This window comes from Fukomys damarensis, unplaced genomic scaffold (genome assembly GCF_012274545.1).
Source record: "Fukomys damarensis isolate Sample0158 unplaced genomic scaffold, DMR_v1.0_HiC HiC_scaffold_33, whole genome shotgun sequence".
Taxonomy (NCBI): Eukaryota; Metazoa; Chordata; class Mammalia; order Rodentia; family Bathyergidae; genus Fukomys; species Fukomys damarensis.
In genome coordinates this window covers 41,044,193-41,052,751 of record NW_022900945.1, presented here as the reverse complement: position 1 = coordinate 41,052,751, position 8,559 = coordinate 41,044,193, and positions in this window count along the sequence as shown.

Sequence of the window (8,559 nt, the reverse complement as noted above, 5' to 3'; positions counted from 1 at the left end):
CACACATAATTCTGGATTTTCAGCCTCTCTGAAAGAGTTAGTTGGTTGAGGTTGATGGAGAACGCTGCATATCCTCTTCAACCTGGGACAACAGCCCATCCTGCCCTGACCAACACCTTCCTGCACCAGGATCTCCACGCCCTCCCCACCCCCGCTCCCTGCCCACAAGGCCTGAGGCTCAGCATAGCACCTCCAGCTTGTCTACCCCACTGTCCTTGTCCCCAAGGTTCTAGCTACCCCACACTACTTCTAGGTCTCCCACTGCACCCGAGTGCTGGCACCCATGGGACTGCACTGAGGCCCAGCTGGGTTTTGGAGGAGGTTTAAGTCTTCCTTGGCAGTGGAGCTTCCTGCTGTGCATCCCAGACAGAACAAGCAGCTTCCCTCAGAGCCCTACATGTAGCTGAGCACCACCTCCCTGACTCTGCACTTGCATCCCGGGCGTAGGCATAGAGGCCATGGGAATCACGCTCGTCCCCCCTGTATCTGTGGTGAGAAGCCTCTGGGACTACAGCACAGTCACCTGGGCAGTGCTGGATGCATTTCTTGAGGGAATCTATTAAATAGAAACCTTGATTTCATGGATGGCGGAAGCACTAGGAAGGACCCCAAATGGCACCCAAAAGCTTCAGAAGCCTTTCTTTTATGGCCCTACCGAGGGCTACAGTTGGTCACATCTACTCCCAAACAAGGCTGGCCCTGCCTCAATCAGGCTAGCTCTAAAAAAAAAAAAAGAGAGAAAATGGGACAAAATATTTTTTGAGACAGGGTCTTGCTATGTTGTTCAAGCTGGCCTTGAATTCACTGTGTAGACCAAGCTAGCCTCAAACTTGTGGATCCTCCTGTCTCAGCCTCCAAGTGCTGGAATTACAGTCCTACACCACCACACCTGGCAATAAATGTTATATTAAGACCCCACCCACTCCTTCTCTCCCTCCCCTCTCTTTCTCTCTTTCTCTCTCTCTCTTGACTGCTATCAAGCCCCTCCTCTCTCACTCCAGCTGACCCCACAGTCCTCTATGTGCCAGAACTTTCTTATCCTCTCACACCAAACAGCTATGCTGCAAGTTCTCAGCCTAAGCCTCCTCTTTGAATCCAACCTGATAAACTGCTTGTGCAGTCAGACGGCTCAGGCCAGACCTAGTGGTAGAGATGGATCTTTAAACTTCAAGCTCAATCAGCTACTCTGGAGACTAAGACAGGAGGATCCCGAGTCTGAGGCCAGTCTGAGCAACACAGCAAGATCCCATCTCAAAAACAAACACACACTAAAAACCAAACTAACCAACCAAACAGAAACAACTCTGGGGCTATAAAAGGCTCTTAGATCTGAGCATTTAACAGGTAAGGGAAGATCAGCTGTGAGCCATGCCCAGCTGGGGCAGGCAGGACAGTTCCCAGAGGGAGAAGGGTTATCAGAGAGCAGGAGCTCAGTGTATTGGCCCTTTGGGGAGCACTGGAACCCTGCTGTGATGCAGTACTAACAACAGGTGGAGGAGGTGAGCACTGCCAGGGCTTCATTCACAGCTGTGGACTCAGCCTGCAGAGCCAGCTCCCGTCTGGCAGGGCCGGGTTGGTCCTTCATCTGCCTGACTCCAAAGCCACATCCTTTATCGCCAAGTTCTGAATGCCAGACTGGGGTCCTGTTAGTTTGGCTGTGTTGGGCCTGGTGGGGACCCAGATGGAGGAAATGGAAACTAACGCCCTTATGGAGCTGCACTATGCACAGAAACACCGTTCAGGTTCACTGTCAGGATAGAGGTACATACATAGTGAGATTGTTTTAGGCTGTTGCCCAGTCTGTGTGCCCTTCCTAGCCTTGGGTCCCCCAGGTGGGCAGGAGAGCTGTGTCCCAAGAGAGAGAACAAGGCAAGACCCTAATGCCCACAAAGCCAGCCCAGAAAGGCTGGGCGTATTTATGGGGAAAAGCAAGGTAATTTCTCTCCCCCAAGGGCTCCTTCCAACTGTGCAGAGGTGGGCACTCTGGGGTCAGCAGAGGTGCCAGTTCTCCAGACACCAGGCCACAGCACAGGGAATTTAGGCACTAAGAGTGTCATACTGTAGCTCTTGCCTCAGACTTGGCCTTTTGCTGCCAACCCCATTAATCACCTTCCCTGCCAACCCCCAGGAATGCGGCAGTCTTTTTAACGTCAGCCCTAGGTTAAACAAACAAAGCAACCTGGAAGCTTCTAAGTCAGCTGCAGAGGTTCAGGCAGGTCAGAAATCAGAGCCAGGCCTCTCGCTTCCCTTCCTCTGCTCTTCCCCCTTCCCAGCATCTGTGAGCTCAGAGCTCTCCCAGCTCCTGGACACCCACAACTAGGAGAGGACAGTGTCACCCAGGAAATTACGTTTAGATTGGGGAGCAGGTGCCCAGAAGCCGGAAACCACCTCCCCTGCTCTGGACATGTCCTCCCCACCAGCTCCCATACTGACAGTCTGCTGTATCCCCATCATCCTTAAGACACTCAGACCCGTCTGCATTTGGTGTCCAGCAATCTAGAGTTCTGCAAACCTCCTCCCTTCTTGCCCAGAGAACTGTGCCCACTCTCAAGAGAACAAGGCCTACTCAGGGGAAAATTCCTTAAGGAGCTAGAGGGCTAAGGATGGGCAAAGGGGGATGAGGCCAGCTGGAAGCTTTCTGTGTGAGCCTCCTCCTGTTGCACCCCACCTGTGTCTCTTCCTCACCCCCTAGGACTCAGCAGCAGTAGAATCCCATGGGACCTGGGCCTTGGAGACCTTGGACTGAAGGGAGGAGGGGCTCACACCCATATGTGCCTGTAAACAAAGGGGAAAATATGCAAACACTCGGCCCACTCACCAGAACAGAAGAATCCACAGATGGACAGGGTACACGCAGGTGCAGACCACACCACCGGTCCCAGTGAGCTGGGCTGGCTGAAGGCCTAAGTCCAAGGCTGTGGCTCCCACTCTAGGCGACCAGGCCTCTAGGATTCCTCACGCCACTTAAAATATCTCCGAAAGCCAGTATGTGTCCTACACTGAGGCATAGGAGGTTTCTGGGATTAGCAGAAATTCCAAGGCTTTGCTTTTGGCTGGAATTACATCAATTCAATACAGAAACATTGGCCATCTTGTACTGATAAACATCTTGAGGGTAAGCACACATGGATCAGATGGAGAAAACAGAGAAAGAGTAACTTAACAGGGGCCGTTTAACAAAATCCTTCCAAACATGCAGTTTGTAGTGAAGGCAATAATAAAATGAATCTTAGATGCTTATTTCTTTAATATACACAACTCCTACAAATCAAAGAGAAAAAGATTAGCCCCACAAACGGTCAAAGCCCAGCAAAATGGGGGTCACAAAACAGAGGGAAAAAAGTTTCAAATAGTTAACATAGTAGTCCTTCCTTGATCTGCGGTTTCACTTTCCAAGGTTTCAGTTACCTGTGGTCAACCGCAGTCCAAAAGCATTAAATGGAACAGGTCAGAAATAAACAATGTGTAAGGTTTAAATTGTATGCAATAGTATGATGAAATCCCATGCGGTCCAACCCACCCTGCCTGGGATGTGGATTATCCTTTTGTCCATCTTATCCAAGTGGTGTACACAGCCCACTCCCTCATCATTTCACTGGCCTACTGGTTGTTAGATCAACTGCTGTCGTATCAAAGTGTTTGTGTTCAAGTAACCCAAATTTTATTTCATGATGGTGCAAGAGTAATGATCCTGGCAATTCGAGTATTCAGAGGAGAGCAGCAAAGTGCTGCCTGTAAGTGGAAAGGTAAACATTTTCAAGTTAATACAGAAAAAAAAATCAGAGCTAAAGATGTTGAGATCTATGGTAAGAATGAATCTTCTATCTATGAAACCCAGGTGGCCAAGGGAAAAGAAATTCAGGCTAATCTTTTTTTCACACCGCAGACTACAACAATTACAGCCACAGTACATGATAAGTACTTAATGAAATTGGAATAGGCATTCGATTTATATAGGGAAAACAGTATATATAGCACGGATACTATCGTTGGTTTCAGACATCCGCTGGGGGTCTTGTAACATATCCTCAAGGATTGGGAGGACTGGTATATAATAAATTGCATGCCTTACTCTGAGGCATTTCAATATTTAAAGTTACATACCTTTTAAACTTACAAAATTAGCAAAAATTTGTTTGATGATATCAGCATTGGTGGAACTATAAGGAAACAGGCATTCTTATACACTATTGGTAGAACTACCAAATGTTACAAAGATTTGGAAGGCAACTTGGGAACATATATTCAAATTTAAATGACAACCCTTATCAGTCAGCTGGCAAATACTGGTCTATAAATATTGTTGTTCATCTAAGCACTGTTTGCAATGGCATGTTTGATGATATCAGCATTGGTGGAACTATAAGGAAACAGGCATTCTTATACACTATTGGTAGAACTACCAAATGTTACAAAGATTTAAAAGGCAACTTGGGAACATATATTCAAATTTAAATGACAACCCTTATCAGTCAGCTGGCAAATACTGGTCTATAAATATTGTTGTTCATCTAAGCACTGTTTGCAATGGCAAAAAAAAAACCTACAAGAAGAAAAGAGAGAGAGAGAGAGAGAGAGAGAGAGAGAGAGGAAAAGCAAAGAAAAGAAAGGAGAAAAGGAGGAGGGATGGAGGAAAGAAGGGGAAGGGAATGGAATGGAAGAAACCAAAAACTGGTCATTCACATCTTTACAATGTGCTTTGTAATCATTACAAAGAACGGGTAGGCCTACGGATACTGGCTTGAAACATGTCCAAATTCTAACGTTAAGTGAAAAAAAGTAAATTGCAAAACAATGTGTTTATGGTATGGCCCCATCTGCATTTATGTTTGAAGAACACACATGACAGCTTGTCTATATACAGGCATATCTCGTGGATAGACAGGAAATTATGGAGTGGTTCCCTGGGGGAATAGGACGAAACAAAGGGAAAGAGTGGGTAGAATGGTTTTGATTTTATGTACGCTTTTCTGGTGTAATGCTATAATATTAGAGTTATTTTTGAAGGGTTCCTGGCAAGGTGAAGATGAGTGTCCCCAACTTAGGAAGACTAGATGATTATTGAGAAAGGGGCCATGGTCTGAATGTCTGTGTTCCCTTAAAATTTATGTGTTAAAGCCCTAATCCCCAAGGTGATGGCATTGGGAAGTAGAAGTCTTTGTGAGTGACTGGCTCTCTTACTAAAGAGATTCTAAACAGCCATCTTCCCTTCCTCTGTGAGGATACAGCTAGAAGTTGCCTTCTATGAACCAGAGTCTACTAGTGCCTTGATTGCAGACTTCCTATCCTCACAGACTGTGAGGAATAAATTTCTGTTGTTTATAAGCTACCTAGCATCGAGCATTTTGTTATAACAGTCTGAAAGGACCAAAACAGAAAAGTGACGTTGGGGGTGGGGTGTTGTATAACAAAATATCTACAACGTAGAAGTGTCTTTGGAATCTAAGTATTTATAGTAAAATGTAAGAGGAGCAAAATGATATAAAATGAAATTTTTAGTAAAAAAGTAACAGAATTTCAAATTGTGGAAAGTTCTCAGCCTGTCTATAGTGAAAGGAATGAGACTGTGAGTTTGGGAAAAAACAAAACAAAACAAAACAAAACAAAAAAACATGGAGGATGTGCCAAGCACCGATTGGTTGTGGAAATCAGTGTGTATGGACTGTCTCAAAGGAAACCAGGTGTTATTTGCCAAGTCAAGGCAAGATTGCCCCTGAAAACGTTTCAGAGGGTGCTAGGTCTGCTTCTCCTTACTGCAGGCGCTTAGTATACCACCCCAACTCTCTGCTCCCTGGCAATGCTAGGTATGGCTGCCGTGGCCCACACACACCACAGGCCATGGTGACCACCCTTCTGGATTGCATGGGTGATAAACCTTGGTGACTATGAAGTGCCATCCCCACTTGTCTGCACAGAAAGCCAACCATGAGGTGTGCCTACTTCTACCTAGATTTTGAAGACAAGATACCAGGAACCTCAGCTGTGCCACCCAGGCAAAGGGCCACAGTGATAGTGGAGTCACTGCAGAGTCCCCACTGCCACAATGTCCAGATTCTCAGCGAGCCACAGACATGCAATTCCAGCTCGGGAGAGCCACAGCCCTCAACTATAATCCATGAGATATAAAGTGGGCAGTGAGCAGCAAAGCTGTGGGAGTGGGTCACCCAGAGTCTTGCGGGCCCAACTTTCTGCAGAGCATAGAGCCAAAGATTATTTTTGAGTCTTAAGATTTAAGGTTGTTTATATTGTTCAGTTTTAGGCTTACTTGGGGCCTGTCACCCTTTTCTTCTTGCTTATGGCTCCCTTGGGAATGGGAAGATCTGGCCCATCCCTCTGTCTTACCCTGGTAGTTTGGAAGCCCAGAACTTGTTGGATTTTACAGGTGGACAGCTAGAGGGTGATGTGCCTCAGTCTCATGCAGTACCATGAGTCTCACCTTTGAAGTTGATGCTGGAGAAAGTTAAGATGTCTGGGCCCTATTTTGCAAGTGAGTATGACATAAATTTGAGAGTTCCAAGGACAGAGTGCTGTGGCTTAAATGTTTGCATTCTCCCAAAATTAACATGCTAAAATTCTAACCCCCAAGATGACAATATCAGGAGGTGGGAGTTTTAGATTATATGCCCTTATAAAAGGAATTTGTGTCTTTAAAAAGACCCCAAGGAGCTAGATCATCCCTATGAACCAAGAACAGTCCTTGCAGATGATAAATCTACAGCAAACTGTGAGAAATAGATCTCTGTTGTTTACAGGCCACACAGTCAGTGGCACTCTGTCACAGCAGCCTGACAGACTCAGACAGGCCAGGGTGTGGAGAGGGATACCCAGCAGGGCCTTCTCTGGGGAAGGGAGTGCCGTAGAAGCAGCACTGCCTCTCATCTGGAAGAGAAAGCCTGTGGAGGAGAGCAGGCTGTTCTCTAAACATTGCCATCCCACCCAGAAGACAACCTTTAAAAACCAGCACACACTCCAGGGGTCTGGCCTAGCTCCTCCTCTTCTTACCTCCTCCAGCCACCTCCCCGGTCCTTCTGACCCAGGCTCAACAAAATCTCTGATCCACAAAAACGGAATCTGCACAAGAATTTTTCTGAAAGAGAGAAGATTAAGAGACAAATAGGTGACCGTTTAAGAACAGGATTCTGACCAGAAGCTCTTAGCCTGGCCTGAGATGCTGATGCCAAGGGAGAGACCCCTGGGGGGACGACTTTTCTGCTCTATGTACCCCCTCCACCGTATACCCCTTAACCCCAATCCACTAGAGGCAGAGTGGGGTCACACGACCAGGACTAAGAAATCAGTTCCTGCATTCCCTACCAGGGCTTTACTGTGCCTTTACTCCGACCTTCAGACTCTCCATCCATACAGTGGGGACGGATCATAGCACCTTAAGGGTTGATGTGAGAATCAGAAGTCACATAACTAAGCCCATTTGCACAATGTTGGCTGTACACCAAGTGGTCGCTGAAACACATACGCAGCTCTGTCTGCTCATCAGCACCCTCTAACCATAGCCTCACTTCCAAGCCTTTGCTCATGCTGGTTCCTGCTAGGGATGTGCCTTCTCCAGCTGGTAAAATCTGACACGTGTTCCCAGGCCTTGCTCCAGTATCACCTCCTTTGTGAAAACTTACACTGCTCTGGCCAAGAAGCAGTAGCCTCTCCTCTGCGGACCTACCATGACACCGAGTCCCTTACCGCCTTTCATCCACACCATCTGAGTCACCACGCTGTTTATTCTCAGGACTGGGGGCCTGGGTGAGGAGACACCTTAGCGGGTGCACTTTCTTCTTTACGTCTTTGCCCAGAGCACAAGGGCTGCTGTATAAGAACCCATCGGAAGCCCACATGAATGCCTTCCCATCACAACCTACTCATCCTTCTTGGGAAGGGAGGCAATGGAGCAGCAGGGGCACTGTGTCTCCCCAGCTCCACTCCGGATTTGATTTGATTCTGAAGGGGCTGGGGTGCTCCAGACGCCTAATTCAGAGACTTCACAAAGCTAAGGGTCCCCCTACTGGGAAGGAGGGGCTGTGGATACCAAAGGCAAAGAGGCTCGGCTGGGAAGCTGGACTGGTGTCGGGAAGCCTATGCCCAGGAAGATCACCTGACCCTGCTTTCAGTGGCTATAATCTACGGAGGCCCGCCTCTCCTCTCCCCCAGCTGTGCACAGCTGGCCTATTTCCTTAGTGCCTGGTGTGCCTCTCTACTCCCAGAAAGGCCACCCCACCCTAGTCCTCCCAGGATCTGGAATCCTCAACTGGATGTGTCCTGAGCTAAGGGAACATGAGTTAGTCCTGCCCCCTGCTGGCTACCATATGGAATGGGCTTTTAACTGTGGAGAGGCTGGAGGAAGCCACCAAGGGCTGCCTGCTGGGCTGGCAAGTACTGTGGCTCCAGTTCCCCACGATGTCCTGTGGGTCCCAGTCAGGACTACTGGTTCAGCAGCAGTGGTGGCACACACCTGTAATCCCAGCACTTGGAAGGCTGAGGCTGGAGAATTTTTGAGGCCAGCCTAAACTACATAGCAAGACCTCTTATTTAAAAAAAAAAAAAAAAAAA